Raw genomic sequence first — 16,306 nt, 5'->3', positions numbered from 1 at the left:
GGCCTTAGTTGCTATTGAGGCCAATTACACCACACCATGGTCTGTGGCTCTTGCTCAGGCCACTTACACCACACCAGGGCCTGTGGCACTTGCTCAGGCCACTTACACCACACCAGGGCCTGTGGCTGCTGGCTGAGGCCACTTAGACCACACCAGGGCCTGTGGCACTGGCTGAGGCCACTTAGACCACACCAGGGCCTGTGGCTGCTGGCTGAGGCCACTCACACCACACCAGGGCCTGTGGCTGCTAGCTGAGGCCACTTACACCAAACCAGGGCCTGTGGCTGCTTGCTGAGGCCATCTTCACCAAACCAGGCCCTGTGCTGCTTGCTGTGGCCATGTAAAACACACCAGGTCCTGTGCTGGTTCTTGAGGCCATCTTCAACAATCCAGGGCCTGTGCTGTTGGATAAATGCCAAACTGAGCCTTTTGGTTAGGGTATTATGCAAACATGCAGGTATGGTTATAGGATTGTCTTCGTAACTTCAGGTACTTGCCACCTAATCACTTGAATCCATAAATTGAGACATTGTGCTGGGGCCAGCAGCTTACGGCCATACCACCCTGAGCACGCCTGACCTCGTCTGATCTCGGAAGCTAAGCAGGGCTGGGCTTGGTTAGTACTTGGATTGGAGACTGCCTGGGAATACCTGGTGCTGTAAGCCTTTCATTTTCATGTCATTGAACCGCTTTTGATCCAGAGAAGGGGTGTATTAAAAGACCAGAAGCAGCTCCCCATTAATGAGGGCACATTAACGACATTGCTTTTGGCTGTTTTCCAATGTCTTGTGCTGCTAGCTGATGCCACCTACACCACACCAGGGCCTGAGTGACCGGCTGGGGCCACTTACACCACATCAGGGCCTGTTGCTCTGGCTGAGGCCACTTACACCACACCAGGGCCTGTGGCTGCTGGCTGAGGCCACCTACACCACACCAGGGCCTTAGTTGCTATTGAGGCCAATTACACCACACCAGGGTATGTGGCTCTTGCTCAGGCCACTTACACCACACCAGGGCCTTAGTTGCTATTGAGGCCAATTACACCACACCAGGGCCTGTGGCTCTTGCTCAGGCCACTCACATCACACCAGGCCCTGCGCTTCTGGCCGAGGCCACCTACACCACACCAGGGCCTTAGTTGCTATTGAGGCCAATTACACCACACCAGGGCCTGTGGCACTGGCTGAGGCCACTTACACCACACCAGGGCCTGTGGCTGCTGGCTGAGGCCACTTACACCACACCAGGGCCTTATTTGCTATTGAGGCCACTTACACCACACCAGGGCCTGTGGCTCTTGCTCAGGCCACTCACATCACACCAGGCCCTGCGCTTCTGGCCGAGGCCATCTTCACCAATCCAGGCCCTGTGCTGCTTGCTGTGGCCATCTTCAACAATCCAGGGCCTGTGCTGTTGGATAAATGCCAAACTGAGCCTTTGGGTTAGGGTATTATGCAAACATGCAGGTATGGTTATAGGATTGTCTTCGTAACTTCAGGTACTTGCCACCTAATCACTTGAATCCATAAATTGAGACATTGTGCTGGGGCCAGCAGCTTACGGCCATACCACCCTGAGCACGCCCGACCTCGTCTGATCTCGGAAGCTAAGCAGGGCTGGGCTTGGTTAGTACTTGGATGGGAGACTGCCTGGGAATACCTGGTGCTGTAAGCCTTTCATTTTCATGTCATTGAACCGCTTTTGATCCAGAGAAGGGGTGTATTAAAAGACCAAAAGCAGCTGCCCATTAATGAGGGCACATTAACGACACTGCTTTTGGCTCTTTTCCAATGTCTTGTGCTGCTAGCTGATGCCACCTACACCACACCAGGGCCAGAGTGACCGGCTGGGGCCACTTACACCACATCAGGGCCTGTGGCTCTGGCTGAGGCCACTTACACCACACCAGGGCCTGTGGCTGCTGGCTGAGGCCAGTTACACCACACCAGAGCCTGTGGCTGCTGGCTAAAGCCACTTACACCACACCAGGGCCTTAGTTGCTATTGAGGCCACTTACACCACACCAGGGCCTGTGGCTGCTGGCTGAGGCCACCTACACCACACCAGGGCCTGTGGCTGCTGGCTGAGGCCAGTTACACCACACCAGGGCCTGTGGCTGCTGGCTGAGGCCACTTACACCATACCAGGGCCTGTGGCTGTTGGCTGAGGCCACTTACACCACACCAGGGCCTTAGTTGCTATTGAGGCCACTTACACCACACCAGGGCCTGTGGCTCTGGCTGAGGCCACTTACACCACACCAGGGCCTTATTTGCTATTCAGGCCACTTACACCACACCAGGGCCTGTGGCTGCTGGCTCAGGCCACTTACACCACACCAGGGCCTGTGGCTGCTAGCTGATGCCACCTACACCACACCAGGGCCTGAGTGACCGGCTGGGGCCACTTACACCACACCAGGGCCTGTGGCTCTTGGTCAGGCCACTCACATCACACCAGGCCCTGCTCTTCTGGCCGAGGCCATCTTCACCAAACCAGGCCCTGTGCTGCTAGCTGTGGCCATGTACAACACACCAGGCCCTGTGGCTCTTGCTCAGGCCACTCACATCACACCAGGCCCTGCGCTTCTGGCCGAGGCCACCTACACCACACCAGGGCCTTAGTTGCTATTGAGGCCAATTACACCACACAAGGGCATGTGGCTGCTGGCTGAGGCCACCTACTCCACACCAGGGCCTGTGGCTGCTGGCTGAGGCCACTTACACCACACCAGGGCCCTTTTGCTGCTGGCTGAGGCCACTTACACCACACCAGTGCCTGTGGCTTCTGGCTGAGGCGACTTACACCACACCAGGGCCTGTGGCTGCTGGCTGAGGCCACTTACACCACACCAAGGCCTGTGGCTCTTGCGCAGGCCACTCACATCACACCAGGCCCTGCGCTTCTGGCCGAGGCCATCTTCACCAAACCAGGCCCTGTGCTGCTTGCTGTGGCCATGTACAACACACCAGGCCCTGTGCTGGTTCCTGAGGCCATCTTCAACAATCCAGGGCCTGTGCTGTTGGATAAATGCCAAACTGAGCCTTTGGGTTAGGGTATTATGCAAACATGCAGGTATGGTTATAGGATTGTCTTCGTAACTTCAGGTACTTGCCACCTAATCACTTGAATCCATAAATTGAGACATTGTGCTGGAGCCAGCAGCTTACGGCCATACCACCCTGAGCACGCCCGACCTCGTCTGATCTCGGAAGCTAAGCAGGGCTGGGCTTGGTTAGTACTTGGATGGGAGACTGCCTGGGAATACCTGGTGCTGTAAGCCTTTCATTTTCATGTCATTGAACCGCTTTTGATCCAGAGAAGGGGTGTATTAAAAGACCAAAAGCAGCTGCCCATTAATAAGGGCACATTAATCACATTGCTTTTGGCTCTTTTCCAATGTCTTGTGCTGCTAGCTGATGCCACCTACACCACACCAGGGCCTGAGTGACCGGCTGGGGCCACTTACACCACATCAGGGGCTGTGGCTCTGGCTGAGGCCAGTTACACCACACCAGGGCCTGTGGGTTCTGGCTGAGGCGACTTACACCAAACCAGGGCCTGTGGCTGCTGGCTGAGGCCACTTACACCACACCAGGGCCTTAGTTGCTATTGAGGCCAATTACACAACACCATGGTCTGTGGCTCTTGCTCAGGCCACTTACACCACACCAGGGCCTGTGGCACTGGCTGAGGCCACTTACACCACACCAGGGCCTGTGGCTGCTGGCTGAGGCCACTTACACCACACCAGGGCCTGTGGCTGCTGGCTGAGGCCACTTACACCATACCAGGGCCTGTGGCTGCTGGCTGAGGCCACCTACACCACACCAGGGCCTTAGTTGCTATTGAGGCCAATTACACCACACCAGGGTCTGTGGCTCTTGCTCAGGCCACTTACACCACACCAGGGCCTGTGGCACTGGCTGAGGCCACTTACACCACACCAGGGCCTGTGGCTGCTGGCTTAGGCCACCTACACCACACCAGGGCCTTAGTTGCTATTGAGGCCAATTACACCACACAAGGTCCTGTGGCTGCTGGCTGAGGCCACCTACACCACACCAGGGCCTGTGGCTGCTGGCTGAGGCGACTTACACCACACCAGGGCCTGTGGCACTGGCTGAGGCCACTTACACCACATCAGGGCCTGTGGCTGCTGGCTGAGGCCACTTACACCACACAAGGGCTTGTGGCTGCTGGCTGAGGCCACCTACACCACACCAGGGCCTGTGGCTGCTGGCTGAGGCCACTTACACCACACCAGGGCCTTAGTTGCTATTGAGGCCAATTACACCACACCATGGTCTGTGGCTCTTGCTCAGGCCACTTACACCACACCAGGGCCTGTGGCACTTGCTCAGGCCACTTACACCACACCAGGGCCTGTGGCTGCTGGCTGAGGCCACTTAGACCACACCAGGGCCTGTGGCACTGGCTGAGGCCACTTAGACCACACCAGGGCCTGTGGCTGCTGGCTGAGGCCACTCACACCACACCAGGGCCTGTGGCTGCTAGCTGAGGCCACTTACACCAAACCAGGGCCTGTGGCTGCTTGCTGAGGCCATCTTCACCAAACCAGGCCCTGTGCTGCTTGCTGTGGCCATGTAAAACACACCAGGTCCTGTGCTGGTTCTTGAGGCCATCTTCAACAATCCAGGGCCTGTGCTGTTGGATAAATGCCAAACTGAGCCTTTTGGTTAGGGTATTATGCAAACATGCAGGTATGGTTATAGGATTGTCTTCGTAACTTCAGGTACTTGCCACCTAATCACTTGAATCCATAAATTGAGACATTGTGCTGGGGCCAGCAGCTTACGGCCATACCACCCTGAGCACGCCTGACCTCGTCTGATCTCGGAAGCTAAGCAGGGCTGGGCTTGGTTAGTACTTGGATTGGAGACTGCCTGGGAATACCTGGTGCTGTAAGCCTTTCATTTTCATGTCATTGAACCGCTTTTGATCCAGAGAAGGGGTGTATTAAAAGACCAGAAGCAGCTCCCCATTAATGAGGGCACATTAACGACATTGCTTTTGGCTGTTTTCCAATGTCTTGTGCTGCTAGCTGATGCCACCTACACCACACCAGGGCCTGAGTGACCGGCTGGGGCCACTTACACCACATCAGGGCCTGTTGCTCTGGCTGAGGCCACTTACACCACACCAGGGCCTGTGGCTGCTGGCTGAGGCCACCTACACCACACCAGGGCCTTAGTTGCTATTGAGGCCAATTACACCACACCAGGGTATGTGGCTCTTGCTCAGGCCACTTACACCACACCAGGGCCTTAGTTGCTATTGAGGCCAATTACACCACACCAGGGCCTGTGGCTCTTGCTCAGGCCACTCACATCACACCAGGCCCTGCGCTTCTGGCCGAGGCCACCTACACCACACCAGGGCCTTAGTTGCTATTGAGGCCAATTACACCACACCAGGGCCTGTGGCACTGGCTGAGGCCACTTACACCACACCAGGGCCTGTGGCTGCTGGCTGAGGCCACTTACACCACACCAGGGCCTTATTTGCTATTGAGGCCACTTACACCACACCAGGGCCTGTGGCTCTTGCTCAGGCCACTCACATCACACCAGGCCCTGCGCTTCTGGCCGAGGCCATCTTCACCAATCCAGGCCCTGTGCTGCTTGCTGTGGCCATCTTCAACAATCCAGGGCCTGTGCTGTTGGATAAATGCCAAACTGAGCCTTTGGGTTAGGGTATTATGCAAACATGCAGGTATGGTTATAGGATTGTCTTCGTAACTTCAGGTACTTGCCACCTAATCACTTGAATCCATAAATTGAGACATTGTGCTGGGGCCAGCAGCTTACGGCCATACCACCCTGAGCACGCCCGACCTCGTCTGATCTCGGAAGCTAAGCAGGGCTGGGCTTGGTTAGTACTTGGATGGGAGACTGCCTGGGAATACCTGGTACTGTAAGCCTTTCATTTTCATGTCATTGAACCGCTTTTGATCCAGAGAAGGGGTGTATTAAAAGACCAAAAGCAGCTGCCCATTAATGAGGGCACATTAACGACACTGCTTTTGGCTCTTTTCCAATGTCTTGTGCTGCTAGCTGATGCCACCTACACCACACCAGGGCCAGAGTGACCGGCTGGGGCCACTTACACCACATCAGGGCCTGTGGCTCTGGCTGAGGCCACTTACACCACACCAGAGCCTGTGGCTGCTGGCTAAAGCCACTTACACCACACCAGGGCCTTAGTTGCTATTGAGGCCACTTACACCACACCAGGGCCTGTGGCTGCTGGCTGAGGCCACCTACACCACACCAGGGCCTGTGGCTGCTGGCTGAGGCCAGTTACACCACACCAGGGCCTGTGGCTGCTGGCTGAGGCCACTTACACCATACCAGGGCCTGTGGCTGTTGGCTGAGGCCACTTACACCACACCAGGGCCTTAGTTGCTATTGAGGCCACTTACACCACACCAGGGCCTGTGGCTCTGGCTGAGGCCACTTACACCACACCAGGGCCTTATTTGCTATTCAGGCCACTTACACCACACCAGGGCCTGTGGCTGCTGGCTCAGGCCACTTACACCACACCAGGGCCTGTGGCTGCTAGCTGATGCCACCTACACCACACCAGGGCCTGAGTGACCGGCTGGGGCCACTTACACCACACCAGGGCCTGTGGCTCTTGGTCAGGCCACTCACATCACACCAGGCCCTGCTCTTCTGGCCGAGGCCATCTTCACCAAACCAGGCCCTGTGCTGCTAGCTGTGGCCATGTACAACACACCAGGCCCTGTGGCTCTTGCTCAGGCCACTCACATCACACCAGGCCCTGCGCTTCTGGCCGAGGCCACCTACACCACACCAGGGCCTTAGTTGCTATTGAGGCCAATTACACCACACAAGGGCATGTGGCTGCTGGCTGAGGCCACCTACTCCACACCAGGGCCTGTGGCTGCTGGCTGAGGCCACTTACACCACACCAGGGCCCTTTTGCTGCTGGCTGAGGCCACTTACACCACACCAGTGCCTGTGGCTTCTGGCTGAGGCGACTTACACCACACCAGGGCCTGTGGCTGCTGGCTGAGGCCACTTACACCACACCAAGGCCTGTGGCTCTTGCGCAGGCCACTCACATCACACCAGGCCCTGCGCTTCTGGCCGAGGCCATCTTCACCAAACCAGGCCCTGTGCTGCTTGCTGTGGCCATGTACAACACACCAGGCCCTGTGCTGGTTCCTGAGGCCATCTTCAACAATCCAGGGCCTGTGCTGTTGGATAAATGCCAAACTGAGCCTTTGGGTTAGGGTATTATGCAAACATGCAGGTATGGTTATAGGATTGTCTTCGTAACTTCAGGTACTTGCCACCTAATCACTTGAATCCATAAATTGAGACATTGTGCTGGAGCCAGCAGCTTACGGCCATACCACCCTGAGCACGCCCGACCTCGTCTGATCTCGGAAGCTAAGCAGGGCTGGGCTTGGTTAGTACTTGGATGGGAGACTCCCTGGGAATACCTGGTGCTGTAAGCCTTTCATTTTCATGTCATTGAACCGCTTTTGATCCAGAGAAGGGGTGTATTAAAAGACCAAAAGCAGCTGCCCATTAATAAGGGCACATTAATCACATTGCTTTTGGCTCTTTTCCAATGTCTTGTGCTGCTAGCTGATGCCACCTACACCACACCAGGGCCTGAGTGACCGGCTGGGGCCACTTACACCACATCAGGGGCTGTGGCTCTGGCTGAGGCCAGTTACACCACACCAGGGCCTGTGGGTTCTGGCTGAGGCGACTTACACCAAACCAGGGCCTGTGGCTGCTGGCTCAGGCCACTTACACCACACCAGGGCCTTAGTTGCTATTGAGGCCAATTACACAACACCATGGTCTGTGGCTCTTGCTCAGGCCACTTACACCACACCAGGGCCTGTGGCACTGGCTGAGGCCACTTACACCACACCAGGGCCTGTGGCTGCTGGCTGAGGCCACTTACACCATACCAGGGCCTGTGGCTGCTGGCTGAGGCCACCTACACCACACCAGGGCCTTAGTTGCTATTGAGGCCAATTACACCACACCAGGGTCTGTGGCTCTTGCTCAGGCCACTTACACCACACCAGGGCCTGTGGCACTGGCTGAGGCCACTTACACCACACCAGGGCCTGTGGCTGCTGGCTTAGGCCACCTACACCACACCAGGGCCTTAGTTGCTATTGAGGCAAATTACACCACACAAGGTCCTGTGGCTGCTGGCTGAGGCCACCTACACCACACCAGGACCTGTGGCTGCTGGCTGAGGCGACTTACACCACACCAGGGCCTGTGGCACTGGCTGAGGCCACTTACACCACATCAGGGCCTGTGGCTGCTGGCTGAGGCCACTTACACCACACAAGGGCTTGTGGCTGCTGGCTGAGGCGACTTACACCACACCAGGGCCTGTGGCTGCTGGCTGAGGCGACTTACACCACACCAGGGCCTGTGGCACTGGCTGAGGCCACTTACACCACACCAGGGCCTGTGGCTGCTGGCTGAGGCCACTTACACCACACCAGTGCCTGTGGCTTCTGGCTGAGGCGACTTACACCACACCAGGGCCTGTGGCTGCTGGCTGAGGCCACTTACACCACACCAAGGCCTGTGGCTCTTGCTCAGGCCACTCACATCACACCAGGCCCTGCGCTTCTGGCCGAGGCCATCTTCACCAAACCAGGCCCTGTGCTCCTTGCTGTGGCCATGTACAACACACCAGGCCCTGTGCTGGTTTCCTGAGGCCATCTTCAACAATCCAGGGCCTGTGCTGTTGGATAAATGCCAAACTGAGCCTTTGGGTTAGGGTATTATGCAAACATGCAGGTATGGTTATAGCATTGTCTTCGTAACTTCAGGTACTTGCCACCTAATCACTTGAATCCATAAATTGAGACATTGTGCTGGAGCCAGCAGCTTACGGCCATACCACCCTGAGCACGCCCGACCTCGTCTGATCTCGGAAGCTAAGCAGGGCTGGGCTTGGTTAGTACTTGGATGGGAGACTGCCTGGGAATACCTGTTGCTGTAAGCCTTTGATTTTCATGTCATTGAACCGCTTTTGATCCAGAGAAGGGGTGTATTAAAAGACCAAAAGCAGCTGCCCATTAATGAGGGCACATTAACGACACTGCTTTTGGCTCTTTTCCAATGTCTTGTGCTGCTAGCTGATGCAACCTACACCACACAAGGGCCTGAGTGACCGGCTGGGGCCACTTACACCACATCAGGGCCTGTGGCTCTGGCTGAGGCCACTTTCACCACACCAGGGCCTGTGGCTGCTGGCTGAGGCCACCTACACCACACCAGGGCATTAGTTGCTATTGAGGCCAATTACACCACACCAGGGTCTGTGGCTCTTGCTCAGGCCACTTACACCACACCAGGGCCTGTGGCTCTTGCTCAGGCCACTTACACCACACCAGGGCCTGTGGCTGCTGGCTGAGGCCACCTACACCACACCAGGGCATTAGTTGCTATTGAGGCCAATTACACCACACCAGGGTCTGTGGCTCTTGCTCAGGCCACTTACACCACACCAGGGCCTGTGGCTCTTGCTCAGGCCACTTACACCACACCAGGGCCTGTGGCTGCTTGCTGAGGCCACTTACACCACACCAGGGCCTGTGGCTTCTGGCTGAGGCCACTTACACCACACCAGGGCCTGTGGCTGGTGGCTGAGGCCAATTACACCACACCAGGGTCTGTGGCTCTTGCTCAGGCCACTTACACCACACCAGGGCCTGTGGCACTGGCTGAGGCCACTTACACCACACCAGGGCCTGTGGCTGCTGGCTGAGGCCACTTACACCACACCAGGGCCTGTGGCTGCTGGCTGAGGCCACTTACACCACACCAGGGCCTGTGGCTGCTGGCTGAGGCCACCTACACCACACCAGGGCCTGTGGCTGCTGGCTGAGGCGACTTACACCACACCAGGGCCCTTTTGCTGCTGGCTGAGGCCACTTACACCACACAAGGGCTTGTGGCTGCTGGCTGAGGCCACCTACACCACACCAGGGCCTGTGGCTGCTGGCTGAGGCCACCTACACCACACCAGGGCCTGTGGCTCTTGCTCAGGCCACTTACACCACACCAGGGCCTGTGGCTCTTCCTCAGGCCACTTACACCACACCAGGGCCTGTGGCTCTTGCTCAGGCCACTCATATCACACCAGGCCCTGTGCTTCTGACTGAGGCCATCTTCACCAAACCAGGCCCTGTGCTGCTTGCTGTGGCCATGTACAACACACCAGGCCCTGTGCTGTTTCCTGAGGCCATCTTCAACAATCCAGGGCCTGTGCTGTTGGATAAATGCCAAACTGAGCCTTTGGGTTAGGGTATTATGCAAACATGCAGGTATGGTTATAGGATTGTCTTCGTAACTTCAGGTACTTGCCACCTAATCACTTGAATCCATAAATTGAGACATTGTGCTGGGGCCCAGCAGCTTACGGCCATACCACCCTGAGCACGCCCGACCTCGTCTGATCTCGGAAGCTAAGCAGGGCTGGGCTTGGTTAGTACTTGGATGGGACACTGCCTGGGAATACCTGTTGCTGTAAGCCTTTCATTTTCATGTCATTGAACCGCTTTTGATCCAGAGAAGGGGTGTATTAAAAGACCAAAAGCAGCTGCCCATTAATAAGGGCACATTAATCACATTGCTTTTGGCTCTTTTCCAATGTCTTGTGCTGCTAGCTGATGCCACCTACACCACACCAGGGCCTGAGTGACCGGCTGGGGCCACTTACACCACATCAGGGGCTGTGGCTCTGGCTGAGGCCAGTTACACCACACCAGGGCCTGTGGGTTCTGGCTGAGGCGACTTACACCAAACCAGGGCCTGTGGCTGCTGGCTGAGGCCAATTACACCACACCATGGTCTGTGGCTCTTGCTCAGGCCACTTACACCACACCAGGGCCTGTGGCACTGGCTGAGGCCACTTACACCACACCAGGGCCTGTGGCTGCTGGCTGAGGCCACTTACACCACACCAGGGCCTGTGGCTGCTGGCTGAGGCCACTTACACCACACCAGGGCCTTAGTTGCTATTGAGGCCAATTACACCACACCATGGTCTGTGGCTCTTGCTCAGGCCACTTACACCACACCAGGGCCTGTGGCACTTGCTCAGGCCACTTACACCACACCAGGGCCTGTGGCTGCTGGCTGAGGCCACTTAGACCACACCAGGGCCTGTGGCACTGGCTGAGGCCACTTAGACCACACCAGGGCCTGTGGCTGCTGGCTGAGGCCACTCACACCACACCAGGGCCTGTGGCTGCTAGCTGAGGCCACTTACACCAAACCAGGGCCTGTGGCTGCTTGCTGAGGCCATCTTCACCAAACCAGGCCCTGTGCTGCTTGCTGTGGCCATGTAAAACACACCAGGTCCTGTGCTGGTTCTTGAGGCCATCTTCAACAATCCAGGGCCTGTGCTGTTGGATAAATGCCAAACTGAGCCTTTTGGTTAGGGTATTATGCAAACATGCAGGTATGGTTATAGGATTGTCTTCGTAACTTCAGGTACTTGCCACCTAATCACTTGAATCCATAAATTGAGACATTGTGCTGGGGCCAGCAGCTTACGGCCATACCACCCTGAGCACGCCTGACCTCGTCTGATCTCGGAAGCTAAGCAGGGCTGGGCTTGGTTAGTACTTGGATTGGAGACTGCCTGGGAATACCTGGTGCTGTAAGCCTTTCATTTTCATGTCATTGAACCGCTTTTGATCCAGAGAAGGGGTGTATTAAAAGACCAGAAGCAGCTCCCCATTAATGAGGGCACATTAACGACATTGCTTTTGGCTGTTTTCCAATGTCTTGTGCTGCTAGCTGATGCCACCTACACCACACCAGGGCCTGAGTGACCGGCTGGGGCCACTTACACCACATCAGGGCCTGTTGCTCTGGCTGAGGCCACTTACACCACACCAGGGCCTGTGGCTGCTGGCTGAGGCCACCTACACCACACCAGGGCCTTAGTTGCTATTGAGGCCAATTACACCACACCAGGGTATGTGGCTCTTGCTCAGGCCACTTACACCACACCAGGGCCTTAGTTGCTATTGAGGCCAATTACACCACACCAGGGCCTGTGGCTCTTGCTCAGGCCACTCACATCACACCAGGCCCTGCGCTTCTGGCCGAGGCCACCTACACCACACCAGGGCCTTAGTTGCTATTGAGGCCAATTACACCACACCAGGGCCTGTGGCACTGGCTGAGGCCACTTACACCACACCAGGGCCTGTGGCTGCTGGCTGAGGCCACTTACACCACACCAGGGCCTTATTTGCTATTGAGGCCACTTACACCACACCAGGGCCTGTGGCTCTTGCTCAGGCCACTCACATCACACCAGGCCCTGCGCTTCTGGCCGAGGCCATCTTCACCAATCCAGGCCCTGTGCTGCTTGCTGTGGCCATCTTCAACAATCCAGGGCCTGTGCTGTTGGATAAATGCCAAACTGAGCCTTTGGGTTAGGGTATTATGCAAACATGCAGGTATGGTTATAGGATTGTCTTCGTAACTTCAGGTACTTGCCACCTAATCACTTGAATCCATAAATTGAGACATTGTGCTGGGGCCAGCAGCTTACGGCCATACCACCCTGAGCACGCCCGACCTCGTCTGATCTCGGAAGCTAAGCAGGGCTGGGCTTGGTTAGTACTTGGATGGGAGACTGCCTGGGAATACCTGGTGCTGTAAGCCTTTCATTTTCATGTCATTGAACCGCTTTTGATCCAGAGAAGGGGTGTATTAAAAGACCAAAAGCAGCTGCCCATTAATGAGGGCACATTAACGACACTGCTTTTGGCTGTTTTCCAATGTCTTGTGCTGCTAGCTGATGCCACCTACACCACACCAGGGCCAGAGTGACCGGCTGGGGCCACTTACACCACATCAGGGCCTGTGGCTCTGGCTGAGGCCACTTACACCACACCAGGGCCTGTGGCTGCTGGCTGAGGCCAGTTACACCACACCAGAGCCTGTGGCTGCTGGCTAAAGCCACTTACACCACACCAGGGCCTTAGTTGCTATTGAGGCCACTTACACCACACCAGGGCCTGTGGCTGCTGGCTGAGGCCACCTACACCACACCAGGGCCTGTGGCTGCTGGCTGAGGCCAGTTACACCACACCAGGGCCTGTGGCTGCTGGCTGAGGCCACTTACACCATACCAGGGCCTGTGGCTGTTGGCTGAGGCCACTTACACCACACCAGGGCCTTAGTTGCTATTGAGGCCACTTACACCACACCAGGGCCTGTGGCTCTGGCTGAGGCCACTTACACCACACCAGGGCCTTATTTGCTATTCAGGCCACTTACACCACACCAGGGCCTGTGGCTGCTGGCTCAGGCCACTTACACCACACCAGGGCCTGTGGCTGCTAGCTGATGCCACCTACACCACACCAGGGCCTGAGTGACCGGCTGGGGCCACTTACACCACACCAGGGCCTGTGGCTCTTGGTCAGGCCACTCACATCACACCAGGCCCTGCTCTTCTGGCCGAGGCCATCTTCACCAAACCAGGCCCTGTGCTGCTAGCTGTGGCCATGTACAACACACCAGGCCCTGTGGCTCTTGCTCAGGCCACTCACATCACACCAGGCCCTGCGCTTCTGGCCGAGGCCACCTACACCACACCAGGGCCTTAGTTGCTATTGAGGCCAATTACACCACACAAGGGCATGTGGCTGCTGGCTGAGGCCACCTACTCCACACCAGGGCCTGTGGCTGCTGGCTGAGGCCACTTACACCACACCAGGGCCCTTTTGCTGCTGGCTGAGGCCACTTACACCACACCAGTGCCTGTGGCTTCTGGCTGAGGCGACTTACACCACACCAGGGCCTGTGGCTGCTGGCTGAGGCCACTTACACCACACCAAGGCCTGTGGCTCTTGCGCAGGCCACTCACATCACACCAGGCCCTGCGCTTCTGGCCGAGGCCATCTTCACCAAACCAGGCCCTGTGCTGCTTGCTGTGGCCATGTACAACACACCAGGCCCTGTGCTGGTTCCTGAGGCCATCTTCAACAATCCAGGGCCTGTGCTGTTGGATAAATGCCAAACTGAGCCTTTGGGTTAGGGTATTATGCAAACATGCAGGTATGGTTATAGGATTGTCTTCGTAACTTCAGGTACTTGCCACCTAATCACTTGAATCCATAAATTGAGACATTGTGCTGGAGCCAGCAGCTTACGGCCATACCACCCTGAGCACGCCCGACCTCGTCTGATCTCGGAAGCTAAGCAGGGCTGGGCTTGGTTAGTACTTGGATGGGAGACTGCCTGGGAATACCTGGTGCTGTAAGCCTTTCATTTTCATGTCATTGAACCGCTTTTGATCCAGAGAAGGGGTGTATTAAAAGACCAAAAGCAGCTGCCCATTAATAAGGGCACATTAATCACATTGCTTTTGGCTCTTTTCCAATGTCTTGTGCTGCTAGCTGATGCCACCTACACCACACCAGGGCCTGAGTGACCGGCTGGGGCCACTTACACCACATCAGGGGCTGTGGCTCTGGCTGAGGCCAGTTACACCACACCAGGGCCTGTGGGTTCTGGCTGAGGCGACTTACACCAAACCAGGGCCTGTGGCTGCTGGCTGAGGCCACTTACACCACACCAGGGCCTTAGTTGCTATTGAGGCCAATTACACAACACCATGGTCTGTGGCTCTTGCTCAGGCCACTTACACCACACCAGGGCCTGTGGCACTGGCTGAGGCCACTTACACCACACCAGGGCCTGTGGCTGCTGGCTGAGGCCACTTACACCACACCAGGGCCTGTGGCTGCTGGCTGAGGCCACTTACACCATACCAGGGCCTGTGGCTGCTGGCTGAGGCCACCTACACCACACCAGGGCCTTAGTTGCTATTGAGGCCAATTACACCACACCAGGGTCTGTGGCTCTTGCTCAGGCCACTTACACCACACCAGGGCCTGTGGCACTGGCTGAGGCCACTTACACCACACCAGGGCCTGTGGCTGCTGGCTTAGGCCACCTACACCACACCAGGGCCTTAGTTGCTATTGAGGCCAATTACACCACACAAGGTCCTGTGGCTGCTGGCTGAGGCCACCTACACCACACCAGGGCCTGTGGCTGCTGGCTGAGGCGACTTACACCACACCAGGGCCTGTGGCACTGGCTGAGGCCACTTACACCACATCAGGGCCTGTGGCTGCTGGCTGAGGCCACTTACACCACACAAGGGCTTGTGGCTGCTGGCTGAGGCCACCTACACCACACCAGGGCCTGTGGCTGCTGGCTGAGGCCACTTACACCACACCAGTGCCTGTGGCTTCTGGCTGAGGCGACTTACACCACACCAGGGCCTGTGGCTGCTGGCTGAGGCCACTTACACCACACCAAGGCCTGTGGCTCTTGCTCAGGCCACTCACATCACACCAGGCCCTGCGCTTCTGGCCGAGGCCATCTTCACCAAACCAGGCCCTGTGCTCCTTGCTGTGGCCATGTACAACACACCAGGCCCTGTGCTGGTTTCCTGAGGCCATCTTCAACAATCCAGGGCCTGTGCTGTTGGATAAATGCCAAACTGAGCCTTTGGGTTAGGGTATTATGCAAACATGCAGGTATGGTTATAGCATTGTCTTCGTAACTTCAGGTACTTGCCACCTAATCACTTGAATCCATAAATTGAGACATTGTGCTGGAGCCAGCAGCTTACGGCCATACCACCCTGAGCACGCCCGACCTCGTCTGATCTCGGAAGCTAAGCAGGGCTGGGCTTGGTTAGTACTTGGATGGGAGACTGCCTGGGAATACCTGGTGCTGTAAGCCTTTGATTTTCATGTCATTGAACCGCTTTTGATCCAGAGAAGGGGTGTATTAAAAGACCAAAAGCAGCTGCCCATTAATGAGGGCACATTAACGACACTGCTTTTGGCTCTTTTCCAATGTCTTGTGCTGCTAGCTGATGCAACCTACACCACACAAGGGCCTGAGTGACCGGCTGGGGCCACTTACACCACATCAGGGCCTGTGGCTCTGGCTGAGGCCACTTTCACCACACCAGGGCCTGTGGCTGCTGGCTGAGGCCACCTACACCACACCAGGGCATTAGTTGCTATTGAGGCCAATTACACCACACCAGGGTCTGTGGCTCTTGCTCAGGCCACTTACACCACACCAGGGCCTGTGGCTCTTGCTCAGGCCACTTACACCACACCAGGGCCTGTGGCTGCTGGCTGAGGCCACCTACACCACACCAGGGCATTAGTTGCTATTGAGGCCAATTACACCACACCAGGGTC

At 56.7% G+C, this 16,306-nt stretch overlaps 7 non-coding genes and 5 pseudogenes across 7 annotated transcripts; all 12 read left to right on the top strand.

Annotated features, from left to right (window-relative positions):
- Positions 1–546: 546 nt before the first annotated feature.
- On the top strand, positions 547–665 carry LOC147300171 (5S ribosomal RNA; annotated as a pseudogene).
- An 893-nt stretch (positions 666–1,558) lies between these two features.
- Positions 1,559–1,677, top strand: LOC147300170 (5S ribosomal RNA). Its single transcript, XR_015127994.1, has one exon. It is a non-coding gene; the product is annotated as a 5S ribosomal RNA (ribosomal RNA).
- A 1,490-nt stretch (positions 1,678–3,167) lies between these two features.
- Positions 3,168–3,286, top strand: LOC147300169 (5S ribosomal RNA). The gene has a single exon (XR_015127993.1). It is a non-coding gene; the product is annotated as a 5S ribosomal RNA (ribosomal RNA).
- A 1,530-nt stretch (positions 3,287–4,816) lies between these two features.
- Positions 4,817–4,935, top strand: LOC147300168 (5S ribosomal RNA; annotated as a pseudogene).
- Positions 4,936–5,828: 893 nt separating this feature from the next.
- Positions 5,829–5,947, top strand: LOC147300167 (5S ribosomal RNA). Its single transcript, XR_015128064.1, has one exon. It is a non-coding gene; the product is annotated as a 5S ribosomal RNA (ribosomal RNA).
- A 1,450-nt stretch (positions 5,948–7,397) lies between these two features.
- On the top strand, positions 7,398–7,516 carry LOC147300166 (5S ribosomal RNA). The gene has a single exon (XR_015128116.1). It is a non-coding gene; the product is annotated as a 5S ribosomal RNA (ribosomal RNA).
- Positions 7,517–8,929: 1,413 nt separating this feature from the next.
- LOC147300165 (5S ribosomal RNA) lies at positions 8,930–9,048 on the top strand (annotated as a pseudogene).
- A 1,414-nt stretch (positions 9,049–10,462) lies between these two features.
- Positions 10,463–10,581, top strand: LOC147300164 (5S ribosomal RNA; annotated as a pseudogene).
- Positions 10,582–11,600: 1,019 nt separating this feature from the next.
- On the top strand, positions 11,601–11,719 carry LOC147300163 (5S ribosomal RNA; annotated as a pseudogene).
- An 893-nt stretch (positions 11,720–12,612) lies between these two features.
- LOC147300162 (5S ribosomal RNA) lies at positions 12,613–12,731 on the top strand. Its single transcript, XR_015127992.1, has one exon. It is a non-coding gene; the product is annotated as a 5S ribosomal RNA (ribosomal RNA).
- Positions 12,732–14,221: 1,490 nt separating this feature from the next.
- LOC147300161 (5S ribosomal RNA) lies at positions 14,222–14,340 on the top strand. Its single transcript, XR_015127990.1, has one exon. It is a non-coding gene; the product is annotated as a 5S ribosomal RNA (ribosomal RNA).
- Positions 14,341–15,714: 1,374 nt separating this feature from the next.
- On the top strand, positions 15,715–15,833 carry LOC147300160 (5S ribosomal RNA). Its single transcript, XR_015127989.1, has one exon. It is a non-coding gene; the product is annotated as a 5S ribosomal RNA (ribosomal RNA).
- Positions 15,834–16,306: the final 473 nt, after the last annotated feature.

The sequence above is a fragment of the Aulonocara sp. 'chitande type north' Nkhata Bay genome, unplaced genomic scaffold, assembly GCF_057382095.1.
Source record: "Aulonocara sp. 'chitande type north' Nkhata Bay isolate Kocher_YH1m ecotype deep benthic unplaced genomic scaffold, A_spYH_male_GT1.1 unmapped_scaffold_35, whole genome shotgun sequence".
Lineage (NCBI taxonomy): Eukaryota > Metazoa > Chordata > Actinopteri > Cichliformes > Cichlidae > Aulonocara > Aulonocara sp. 'chitande type north' Nkhata Bay.
The sequence above is the reverse complement of the archived record's forward strand: the minus strand, read 5'-3'. Positions and strand labels throughout refer to the sequence as shown.